This window comes from Ornithorhynchus anatinus, chromosome 5 (assembly GCF_004115215.2).
Source record: "Ornithorhynchus anatinus isolate Pmale09 chromosome 5, mOrnAna1.pri.v4, whole genome shotgun sequence".
Taxonomy (NCBI): Eukaryota; Metazoa; Chordata; class Mammalia; order Monotremata; family Ornithorhynchidae; genus Ornithorhynchus; species Ornithorhynchus anatinus.
This window is the reverse complement of record NC_041732.1, coordinates 30,867,169-30,879,849: the sequence shown is the minus strand read 5'-3', so window position 1 is coordinate 30,879,849 and position 12,681 is coordinate 30,867,169.

Genomic DNA, 12,681 nt, shown 5'->3' with positions numbered 1-12,681 from the left:
TTGTTGACTTTAAAATGGCATAGACAGCCTTTGGCATGAGCTCTTTCAGGCTACTTGGGCCTAAACTCCACCTTCTTTCAGTGAGAATTGAACCAATCTCATTGGTGAGTGATGCCTAGTCACTCCTATGTCCAGTGTGTTTTAGAATAAATCCAGCCAATGCTCTGGTAGCAGAATGTTGTACCATCAAAGTATAAGAATTTGCTTGGGGATAGGCAGTGGCCTGGATCTGGCCACTGGAAAAAGTTCATGCCCATACGCTCTCCCCTTCAGCCATTCCAATCTCAAATAAATCTACGTGTTCAAGATTCCAGAACCATTTGGCTTCTTGGGCTTGTGCATACCCCTAACTGAGTTAAATCTTTTCTAGAGTCTAATCAAAAGCTTTTTTTAAAAGTCACACTTGGTTTTGAACTTTGTCTTGGTTTTGTTTTTCCAAGAATCAGCCGATCTAAACAGTTGGTTAAATTACCTTAAAGTAGTTTGAAATTTGATAACGATAAGCAGCGAGGCCTAATAGATAAAGCACGGCCCCGGGAGTCAGAAGAATCCAGGCTCTAATTCTGGCTCTGCCACTAGTCTGCTGTGTGACCTTGGGTAAGTCACTTCACTTTTCTGTGCTTCAGTACCTCATTTGTAAAAGGGGGATTAAGACTGTAAGCCCTACAAAGGACAGGGGCTGTGTCCATCCGAAATAACTTGTATCTACCCCAACATTTATAACAGCGGTTAACAAATACCATAAAAAAAAAAAACTACAGGGGTTACATTTGAGGTAGTAAAAACCTGAAAGCAAAGATTATTGTGCTGGGTACCCGGTAAGTGTACAGAAGCAGCAGCATGGCCTAGTGGATAGACCGTGGGGCTGGGAGTCAGAAGGACCTGGATTCTAATCCCCGCTCTGCCACTTGTCTGCTGTGTGACTTTGGGCAAGTCGCTTGACTTCTCTGTACCTGTTACCTCATCTGGAAAATGGGGATTAAGACTGTGAGCCCCATGTGGGACAACCTCATTGTCTTCCCCAGTACTTAAAACAGTGCTTGGTGCATAGTAAGCGCTTAACAAATACCATCATTATTATAATCAATCCCATCTCAGCCACTTGCCTGCTGTGTGACCTTGGGTAAGTCACTTAATTTCTCTGTGCCTCAGTTACCTCATCTGTAAAATTGGGATTAAGACTATGAGCCCTATGTGCAACAGGAACTCCATCCTACCTGATTAACTTTTATCTACCCAAGCACTTAATACAGTGCTTACCACATACTGAGTGCTTAAATGCCATGAAAAATACCCAGTAAATGCCACTGAATGCTTGGCTTGGGGCCTTCAGCTCATAGAGGACCGGGATCTAAGACTGGTGGCTCCTTCCCTGGCATGGTGGTTTCACCGTTGTTCGCTCAATAAATCATATTTATTGAGCACTTACTTTGTGCAGAGCACTGTGCTACACGCTTGGCTGAGGTATTCTTGGGCCACTATAGAGGGCCACGTTGTTAGGAAATCCTTAAATACTACAATCAGCTCTATAACATGGATCATTCTTACAGAAACCCACATTATTATTGTTATTATAACAATAGAGAAGCAGCGTTGCTCAGTGGACAGAGCCCGGGCTTGGGAGTCAGAGGTCATGGGTTCGAATCCCAGCTCTGCCACTTGTCAGCTGTGTGACTGTGGGCAAGTCACTTCACTTCTCTGTGCCTCAATTCCCTCATCTGTAAAAATGGGGATTGACTGTGAGCCTGACATGGGACAACTTGATGACCCTGTATCTCCCCCAGCGCTTTGAACAGTGCTCTGCACATAGTAAGTGCTTAAATACCAACATTATTATTATTATTATACTTCCAAGGTGCTAAGCACTTGCATGGCTACCAATAATCATACAGTCTCACAGTCTCTTTCTCAGTGGGCCTCACCATCTAAGTAGGAGGGAATAGGATTTAATACCCATTTTACAGCTGGGGAAACCGAGACATGGTAAAGTTAAGGGACTTACCCATAGTCACAGCAGACAAGTGGCAGAGCTGGGATTGGAACCCTGGTCCTCTCAGTCCCAAGCCTATGCTCTTTCCACTAGGCTACACTGCTTCCTTAAGGAAAACTGCTGGGGTGCTCACCTATGTTGGATGCGGTGTGCCTTTTGCTCAATTGTTTCTGATGACACCATGCTAAATCCTAACCTATATTGGCAGAAGACCTTCCTTAATTCTGCCATCACAGCCTGTCCAAAATACACATTCTGCACCTAACTCTCTCCCTTTGAGTTAGATGGGATGAATTTCTTAGAAGACAGAATAAGGTCTTATATTATTCAACCGATTTGGGAACTCTCAGATGCACCTTGAGCTTGATTCCAAATCAGTTTCTCTTTCCCTCATCAATGTCAACCATCATCTCCACTGAACTGAGGCAAAACCTTTTTCATCCAGAGCCCAATCAAAAGTTTCTTCTGCAGGAGCACCAGCAAAAGAACTCAGTCTCAACTGCAAAAGCGAAGCCTGTCAGAGTCGTCTTTCTGACTAGCCCTGTAACTATCAAACCCCCAAGCCTAGCCAAGCCAAGGGAGCCATTGCAAGGAAAAACACTTTTCCTGTTTTTCTTGGCAGCAAATAATCAATCGATCAGTATTTATTGAGCGCTTAGAATGGGCAGGCTACTGTTCAAAGTGCTAGAGAGAGTGCAGTACAAATTGGTAGGCAGCTTGAGAAGCAGCGTGGCTTAGTGGAAAGAGAATGGGCTTGGGGGGGTCAGAGGTCATGGGCTCGAATTCTGACTCCACCACTCGTCAGCTGTGTGACTTTGGGCAAGTCACTTCTCTGTGCCTCAGTTATCTAATCTGTAAAATGGAGATGAAGACTGTGAGCCCCACGTGGAACCACTTCCTTACCTCGTATCTACTCCTGCGCTTAGTATAGTGCTCGGCACATAGTAACCCGTAACAGATATCATTATTATTATTAGCATGATTCTTGCCTAGCAGGAGCTCACAACCTAGAGGGTCATGCTGACATTAAAATAAATTCCAGCTAGGGGATATAGTAGAGTATAAGGATAGGATGATGGTGGTGGTATTTAAGTGCTTACTATGGGCCAGGCACTACTAAGCACTGGAATGGATACAAGCAAATAAGGTTGGACACGGTTCCTGTCCCATGTGGGGCTCACAGTCTCAATCCCCATTTTACAGACAAGGTAACTGAGGCACAGAGAAGTAAAGCGACTTGCCCACGGTCACACAGCAGACAAGTGGCGGAGCCTGGAATTAGAATCCGTATCCTTGACTCCCAGGTCCGTGCTGTGTCCGTTACATGCTGCTTCTCTGAACACAAATTCCGTAGGGCTGGGAATGGAGTGAGTATCGAAGTATACAACCAAGTGCATGGGTGATGCTGAAGGGAGGATGAAAAGTAAGGAGAAATGAGGAGATAGGGAAGACCTCTTGGAGGAGATATTTTAGTAGGGCTTTAAAAATGGGAAGAGTGGTAGTGCAATACCAATAATAATAATAATACCACAGTTGTGGTATTGTGCTCTCTACATACCATGCACTGTACTAAACTCTAGAATAGTTTCAACAGCTCAGACCCAATCCCTGACCTGCAGGGGACTCCCAGCCTAAGAGGGAAGGAGAACGGGGATTGAATCCACATTTTACAGATGAAGAAACTGAGGCACAGTGAAGTGACTTGCCCTAAGTCACACAGCAGCAAATGGGAGAGCTGAGATTAGAACCCAGGCCCTCTGACTCCCAAGCCTGTGATTTTTGCACTAGGTCACATGGCTTCTGCACAGCATCTGCTACACACCTATCAGTTCTAAAAAAGTCTTCAGCATTTTCCGATTGGTTTTTGCTTTCATTGCATAGTTGGAATAAATCTCAAATTCACATTTCTTTTCATAACCTTGCCATTTGACAACTTTATCTGGGGTTTTATGAGTTTCCCAAATGTAACAGGCTTGTGAGAGGCACTGCTTATGCAGATGTTTCCTATTAATCAGTGGGCTGAATGGTGCCTTACATAAGACTCATATGCCACTTAAAGGAATGGGTTTTATTTCTTCAAATCTCTCTCCTGGACTATCCATCTCTTCTAAGGATGGCTTTTGGGGCTGGACCGCCACGTTTCTAGATGCTCGCTCCTGAAGTCCACACAGAGATTCCATCCACAGAGTGCGTGGCCGGGCCAAATCTTGAATCCAAAATTGGAATCTCATTGGTCGACTGTTTTGCTGCAGAAACGATTGCCGCTGGCTGAGCAAAAAGTCAGCCTAGAACTTATTTTGATTTCTCCCTTTAATATTTTTGCTTAGACCTTCTTAAAAAAAATGTGGCCCCCTCACACCTCATTAAATTTAGCTCAGGGAATCGGGCTATATTACGTTTCTGTATATTGCTAATCTCTTCTGGTTCCCAAAAACCAGTAAAGTGGATTCATTGCTCGAAATGATGGTCAGCTTCAGTGAGTGATGTGTGTCAGCAAAAATGTAGTTTCATGTGACAGTACAAAAAAGTGGGCTATTTTTATTCTCCAGGAAATATTACCTGGTTTGTGGCTTCATCAATGTTTTTTGCACCCATGAAATCAATCAGTGAGTTCCTTTCTGCAAAACTCCCAGGAAAATATTCCTTAAACTAAATTTGCTAAATCTGAATTTTTTTATTGAAGTTATGACCTCTCATTGCAGTGTATTTGCATGACTATGAGTAAAATGATATTCCACTTGTGATCCTGCTATGACTAATCTGTTAGTTTTTTGAAAAAAGATTCCACATTAAAATGGCAGTCACATTTGAAATTGGTTGGGAGGTTGGGAATGCTATTAGAGAAGCAGCGTGGCTCAGTGGAAAGAGCACAGGCTTGAGAGTCAGAGGTCTTGGGTTTGAATCCCAGTTCTGCCACTTGTCAGCTGTGTGACTGTGGGCAAGTCACTTCACTTCTCTGTGCCTCAGTTACCTCATCTGTAAAATGGGGATTAAGACTGTGAGCCTCACGTGGGACAACCTGATTACCCTGTATACCCCAGCGCTTAGAACAGTGCTCTGCACATAGTGCTTAACAAATGCCAACATTATTATTATTATTACCTTGGGCAAGCCATTTAGCTTCTCTGTGCCTCAGTTACCTCATCTGTAAAATGGGGATTAAGACTGTGAGCCCTACATGGGGCAACCTGATTATCCTGTAATTACACTAGCACTTAGAACAGTTCTTGGCACAGAGTAAGTACTTAAATACCATCTCTATTATTATCACCATCACTTTTACATGTGGATACATACCTGGCTTTTTTGAGGATTTTTTAAAAAATTCTTTCTAGGCTGTTCTATAAAATGATGTGTACAAGACTCTGACCTGATCAATTCACATAACTTCAGTAAACACAGAAGAGAACTGAAGGAATCAATTGGTGTTGCAGTTTGTTAAATTGCAGAATCCACTTAACTGAAACTAATTTGCCCTTAATGGATTTATTTCTCCTTTTAAAAATTCAGTATTGAAAGATTAATCAGGTTGGTCTTGGTTCATCACCCACATCTCTTGTTTATCATCTGTAACTAATACCTCCTGTATGCCGAGCTGGTTGCTAGTGTAAACCCAATCCCTGTCTCAATTGGATTTCTCATTTACTGAGAACAAAGTTGAGACCTTTCTGAGTTCGATTCTGGTGTTGCTGGCAAAACCTCACTTGCCTTTAAAGAATCGCATTAACTCCCTCTGTATCCAAATAGCTCTTTCAAAATAGCTTAGTGTAGAAATTCCCTTGCAAGTGTGATACCCATGGAAGGGAGAATTAAGGAGTAATGTGCTTGGAAAACCCTTGGGCCAGCTGCAGGGCTTGGTCCTTACCAGCATTTGTTAGTCTGTGCAGACATGGGCCAATAACTGTTTTTTCTACATAAAATCTGTTGGTAGCAAGAAGGAATCAACTGAAGCTGTGCCGACCATAAAAAAACAACTGGAATTTCTAATTAACCAATAATGTATTTTGAAATAAAGCAGAATAATTTCTGAATGTAATATCCAGTAACAGAAAGGGGAAATAGCATCGTGCATGTGTGTGTGTACATTTATAAATATGTGTATATGTAAATGTATATGTGTATACACTTGTGCATGTGTGTGTTTCCAGGGCTTTTTCTTAACCAAACTAGTCTTAGTACTGTTAACTATTGCGTCTGAGACCAATGGGGGTAGGATTGCCCAATAACATTCTCTCCAGAGCCAGGGTCTCATCTTCAAAAGAGTCTGCCTTTGCATTAAGAATGTAGGAGTTCTTGCTCACCACATCTAAGCAGCCTTCTGCCGTGTAAAAAGCAATGCAACACATCTGAATTCTGGTAATCGTGCTATTGCAATAGTTTTCAAAGTCATAAGAGCAAAAGCAGACATACATCAGTGACTCAGGGGGAGGGAAAAAAAAACATGAAAGGGCCAGACAGTGGGGGCAACATTAGTAAGCATGCATCTCGCCCTCTTTCCACCCCAAACCCTCCACTCTTGGAAGAGTCAGAGCAAGCATCATGGGGACAGATTGGGAGCTCATCATTAACAAGCGTGAGATTAGGTGAGTTACAAATTAATGGAGATGAATAAGAATTTGGGGATGACTAAAGGTAAAATCTCTTCCTGCTGTGAGATATGTGGGCAAAAGTAATATAGAAGGGAAATATCACTGAACCTTTGTAATCAGAGATTTTCCTCTCCTATAACAGAGTCTTGGAACAGTTGAATTCTGTGAGATTAATGTGGGTATGATTTCTCAATATGAGCATACCCCACGACACCACCAAATTGCTCCTTGAAAACGTGGCTGAATCATGAACACTTACACTGTGGGGTATGTTTTCCCGTGGGCTTATGTTTCATAAGATCCTGCTGTTGATCTAGCGGAAAGAGAACCGTTCTGGGAATCAGGAAACCTGGGTTCCAATCCCAGTTCTGCCGGTTGGAGCTATGCCAACGGCGATGAAGTTTTCTGACAGAAGAATTACCGATGGCTTCCCGCACGATGAAGGACCCAGCGCGCATTCTGAAAAATAGCCGAAGGGAAGACCGCAGCGGTTAGCAGGACTGCTTTCTGGGTCACGGCGTCTTGGCACGGCATTGACGCTGTGCTGTGGTCACTTTGGACCTGTAAGAGTTCTGCACATTGAAAAAGCAAATCTTCACATGTACTAGCCAGTGTACTGCACCCCTAGTCATTCATTGCACCCATCGATTAGACTGTAAGCCCGTCAAAGGGCAGGGACCGTCTCTGTTACCGATTTGTACATTCCAAGCGCTTAGTACAATGCTCTGCACATAGTAAGGGCTCAATAAATACTATTGAATGAATGTTCAGCAGAAACTGGCTGGCAGGGAAGAAACGGTCCAAGTAACTCTACATTAACTAATAGCACTCTATTCAGTTCCTTCGTGCAGATCTCATATCTCAGGACCAAAGCTCATGTGTCTTTCTCAACAGGAGATTGCACCATCATCCAGTGTTTATAAATTAGGATCCATTTCAGAACCTCTGAAAAAGTAGTATGAAATTCCATCGTATACTGCAGTGATAAAGGTCATTCAACTATTGCTTAATCTTCGTAAAAGTAATTCAAAGCATTATATCGCAATAATAAATGGTCTGTAATACGATCACGACTCTTTGCAGGCAGCTACGAAAGTAGAAACTTGTCCCGTTGGACCGTGGTATTGGTTTTTCAACTTCAGTGAAGAATTGGTCCAAGCTATTACCCCAGCAGTTTGCTTTTCTTCAAAAAACACAGAGGCTTACACCTTTGAATCACTTCTGTGCCCCTTTTGAACTCTTCTTCCCTTTAGGGTCTTCTTTGAGTATATTTTTAAGTCCATTTGCTTTCTTGAAAACCCATGCAAGGCTTTTGGATCCCAAGGTAGTTGTGGTGGAGGAACTGATCTTCATATGTTTTAGCATCTTCCAGTGAAGCACTAGATTGTTGATGAGGTCCTCCTTGGAAAACAATTTCTCTTGAATTGCAGTAAGCTCATTAATCAATCAATCAATGGAACTTATTGAAAGCTTACTTTGTGCGGAATGCTATACTAAGCTCTTGGGAGAGTACAATGCAAAAAAGATGTTAGACACATTCCTGCATCACCCATTTCTAAATTGTACCTCCGGTTCAATAACTTCTTTGACTAACTGCTCAGGGGCCTCTTCCATACCTTGAAAATCCTATATTAAACTGGGCAGAATTTCCTCTAAGATCCCTTTATTGTTGACTTAATCTCAGCATGGAGGGGCTGTGGAAAGGCATTTACTTTTTTAAAAAATGGTATTTGTTGAGTGTTTACTATGTGCCAGGCACTCTACCAAGTACTGGGGTGGAGACAAGCAATTCAGGTGGGAAACAGTCCACATCTCACTTGAGGCTTATAGTCTTAGTCCCCATTTTACAGATGAAACCAAGGTACAGAGAAATTGACTTGTCCAAGGTCACGCAGCATTCTCCCCTTCTAGACTGTAAACTCATGGCAAGGGAATGTGCCTGCCGATTCTGTTGTGTTCTCCCAGATACTGCACATTCATTCATTCAATCGTATTTATTGAGCATTTGCTATGTGCAGAGCACCGTACTAAGCGCTTGGAATGTACAATTCGGCAATAGATAGGGACAATTCCTGCCCGACGACGGGCCCACAGTCTAAATGAGAATGCACATAATAAGCATTCAATAAACATGATTGAGGTGGCAAAGCCAGGATTAGAACCCAGAGCCTGGGTTCTATTTACCTGTAATGCTCCTCCGTAAGTGTGAAACAAGCCCTCAAACAATACCGGGAGTTTCCATGAGGTAGTTGTGGTATGGATCACTTCTGAATGTCCCCGTAAAGTCCATCCCAGAGACGACAGCCAGAAGGTTCTAAATAGCTATTGATGGGTGGCAAGAATGTAATTACTTTTCCTACTTTAATTTGTTGTTCTGCCTTTGTAGTCTTTTTTTAATTAACTCCTAACATTTATTTAATATCTGCTAGATATTGCTACTCATGAAAAAATGGTCTTCTGAAAGTACTTTTAGACTTGTGTTTGAATTCTGAGATTCTGGCAAATGTCATGCATACATTTACATCACTTCAGGATCAGTTTCTAATAGGTTAGACTCATTGCGGGAAGGGATATAACATAACTCTATTGTACTCTCCCAGGTACTTAGCACAGTGCTCTGCACACAGTGGAAGCAGTCAGTAAATATCATCGATCAATTTATAGCCTGAAATAAAATATGGTTTCTTTATTGGATAAAAATAGCAGCAACTGGTCATAGCTACCCAGGGAACAACTCGTGTTTATTTGAAAGAAGAATAGTTCAGCTCGCATATGCTTCTTAACATCTCTGATGTATGCAGGCTTTTTTTTGCTCCAGAAGGAGAATGTGAAATATGAGTCATCTCCAGAATTTCACAGAAGCTAGCAACCACTGGGGGAGGTGAAACAGACAGTTGTAAGTACGTTGTGGCCAGGGAACGTGTCTACCAACTCCGTTGCATGTACTCTCCCAAGCACTCGGTGCAGCTCTGCACACCAAAAGTACTCAGTAAATACTATCGATTCATTGAGTGATTGATTAACTCTGTTATATTGTATTCTCTCAAGTGCATACTACTGTGCTCTGCACACAGTGAGCACTCAATAAATGATTTTTCTTTTTTTTTTTCCCCTGTGATTGTATCCATGAGAATGACCAAAGAGGTTGTCTGATTGACAGCTGCTTTTGGGGAGTGCTGATTCTTTGTTATATCTTATCTGCAGCGGATTTGCTACTTTATTTTTTCTTTTTTTTCCCTGGCCTTGAGCAAGCCCATGCTGAACAAAAGCCTATTTTGTTTTGTTCTTTTGCTCTGGGGAGAGGCAGCTTGTCTTTCCTCTGGAGACAATTTATCTTCTCCATGATGTAGTCATTCCGCTCCTGCTGGGTTGCTCATCAGGAGAAAAGCACTCTTTATAATGAGGCTATAAGCCAAACTGTTCTCTATTCCTGGCTTTTCCCTAAAAATCAGTAAGGATTTGGAAGGGTCTTTGATTTCTTAGAACCTTCCCTTAGGAAGACAGGATTGGGAGTAGGTGGAAAAACTTTGAAATGCAATCTGATGGTCATTTTGTGGGTACTGATCAGGGTTTCCAAGTTGTTTGAATGTTAGATTAGCTCTAAAAATGTTGGTTTTGCCATATGAGGCAATCTTTTAGCTTGGTGCCTAATGGCAGATTCAAATCAAAATCAGATTTTTTTTCCCCTGTAAAATTACTTTCAGATAATCCATCTGTCCATATGAATTTGGCCACTGACTATATGGGATTTCTCTATACCATTCTTAGCAGTTCAGAGAAGAGGAAATGTGGAAATCCACAAATAGGAATTTTAGTAGAAGAAATAGACAGGGATAAAAATATAAAACATGCAGCCACAGCTGTGCGATAGCAAAAAATGATTTATTTTGTGATCATTGAGAATCAAGGAAATCAAACTTAATCATTTGTCCTTATGAGCTTAATTTAGGGAAGGTTATAGGGGATTAAAGAAGTGAACCAAGGTCTGCTCAGTAGACACTTGTAGTTTACTAGAATGTGGTTTATGGACCCTTCTGTAAAAGTATTGTTTTTCTTCCATGCACAAAAGGCGATGATCATTATTATACTGTACTCTCCCAAGCACTTAGTACAGCTGTCTGCACACAGCGCTCAATAAATACGATTGAATGAGAGATAGAGTAAAAATGGAAAGAAAAGAGGTTTATCAAAAATTCATTTTAAAATGACCATTAACAAAACAGGATAATCAGTATGGTATTAGATTTACATTTAATAAGCTCTCCTTGAGCTGCTTTACTTCTTTTTAGGTGTTTGGTAATGATATATTACCATTCTCAGCTGACTGAAGAGGATTGCTGTTTGAACACAATATGACAATGCCCTATCCATCCTAGCTGATTTTTGGAACTTTCCCCCGGCAACACTGTCCCCATGATCAACATTTAGATGTCACATCTGATGGGGTATGTCTGTGATATTAACCTCTGAATAACAAATAAGTCAAAAGCTCCAGCTTGAAACAGATGAATTACAGCAGTTCTGGTTTACCAGCAGTTTCTTCATTTCATCCAAGATTTGGTTTCTCTTCATAGTTCATATAAATTGACTATCCAGTTAGTAGGAAATGTGTGTGAGTGCATTCACAGACACAGCTCTCCTGTCTCATTTTCTAGTTTATGTAGATTTGGGGTTTTTTTTCCCTGCATCAAGGAGGGCACTGAATTATAAGTACAAAACTTTGGCAAATCCCAAAGTTTTAAATAGTTACTTGACTTCTATAAGTCCGCTTCTAGGGCTAAAGCAGATTTCCTTGAGATGAATCATAAGGCGCAGCATAATGTTCTCTTTGTGCAAACCGACTTTATTCAAAGACAATGGAATCAAAAGCACAAACCATATTAGAATAACTGAATCCTCTGAGGGCTTAGTAAATGCTATTTACCAATGGTTTGGGAGATGTGGAAGAGATTTGCCCAGATGCATAGTTTCTTGAGGGAAAAACGATTGGCTAACTCATTCAAACCAGAGGCAAATGAAGCATTGGAAACTTCTTTTCATTCCCTTTTTCTGCCAACAGAATCTCTCCATGAGTTGTCTGTTCAAATGTGGCCCCAGAAACTTCTGGAAATTTGTGGTTTGACATTACACTAGAATACGTGTAAATTTTAACACCTTGAAATAACCGGATTTTAAGTGGTTATTTTAACACCTTGAAATAACCAGAAGCAGAATTATCTCATTAGTTGAGATAATTTTCCTCTTTTCCTCTTCCATTACATCGTGCATCTTACATGCAGTTCATATAGACCTCAAAATTTCAGAAGTTACATAACATCCCATAAAAATCTCCAGTAATTGTAGGATGCTAACATGATGGGCAGAAATACCTATGGATTTCCTTCCCAAGTGTTCCAACTCCATCTTTCTGGGGTTTTTTTTGTTTTGGGGGGGGGGGCGGTTAATGGTATTTAAGTGCTTACTATATGCCAGCACTGCTTTAAGTGCTGGGGTAGACACAAGGGAATCAGACTGGACATAGCCCATGTCCCTCATGGGGCTCATGTTATCTCCTAATGTCTTGAAAACAATTGATGGTATTTGACTGTCTACTGGGAGCACTGTACTAAGTGCTTGGAAAAGCATCATTTAGAATAGAGAAGTCATTTTTTGTGATATTGCTAGCAGCTGTGATACAATTCTACTATGGACAGCTTCGTACATCCAGTTTATAAATGGATGGAAGCCCAGTAGTCCCTCAGTATTCATGGAGGATTGGTTGGGGGTCAGTCAATCAATCATATTGAGCACTTACTGTGTGCCCTAAGCCTGGGAAAGTACAATGTAACAGAGTTGGTAGACACAGTTTCCTGTCCACAATGAGCTTATGGTCTAGAGAGTGACCACAAATAATAATAATGGTATTTAAGTGCTTATTATGTGTCAAGCACTGCTCTAAGTGCTGGGGTGAACTCAAGTTAATCAGGTTGAACACGAATTCCATGGCAGCCTTGTCTAAAATGCTAGAAAATTTATTCAGAAATTTACCTCCATCCAGGCTTTCAGGGAAGATGTGTGTGTGCAGGGAGGAGGTTGACTTGGTCAGTGACTGAAGAGGAGGGG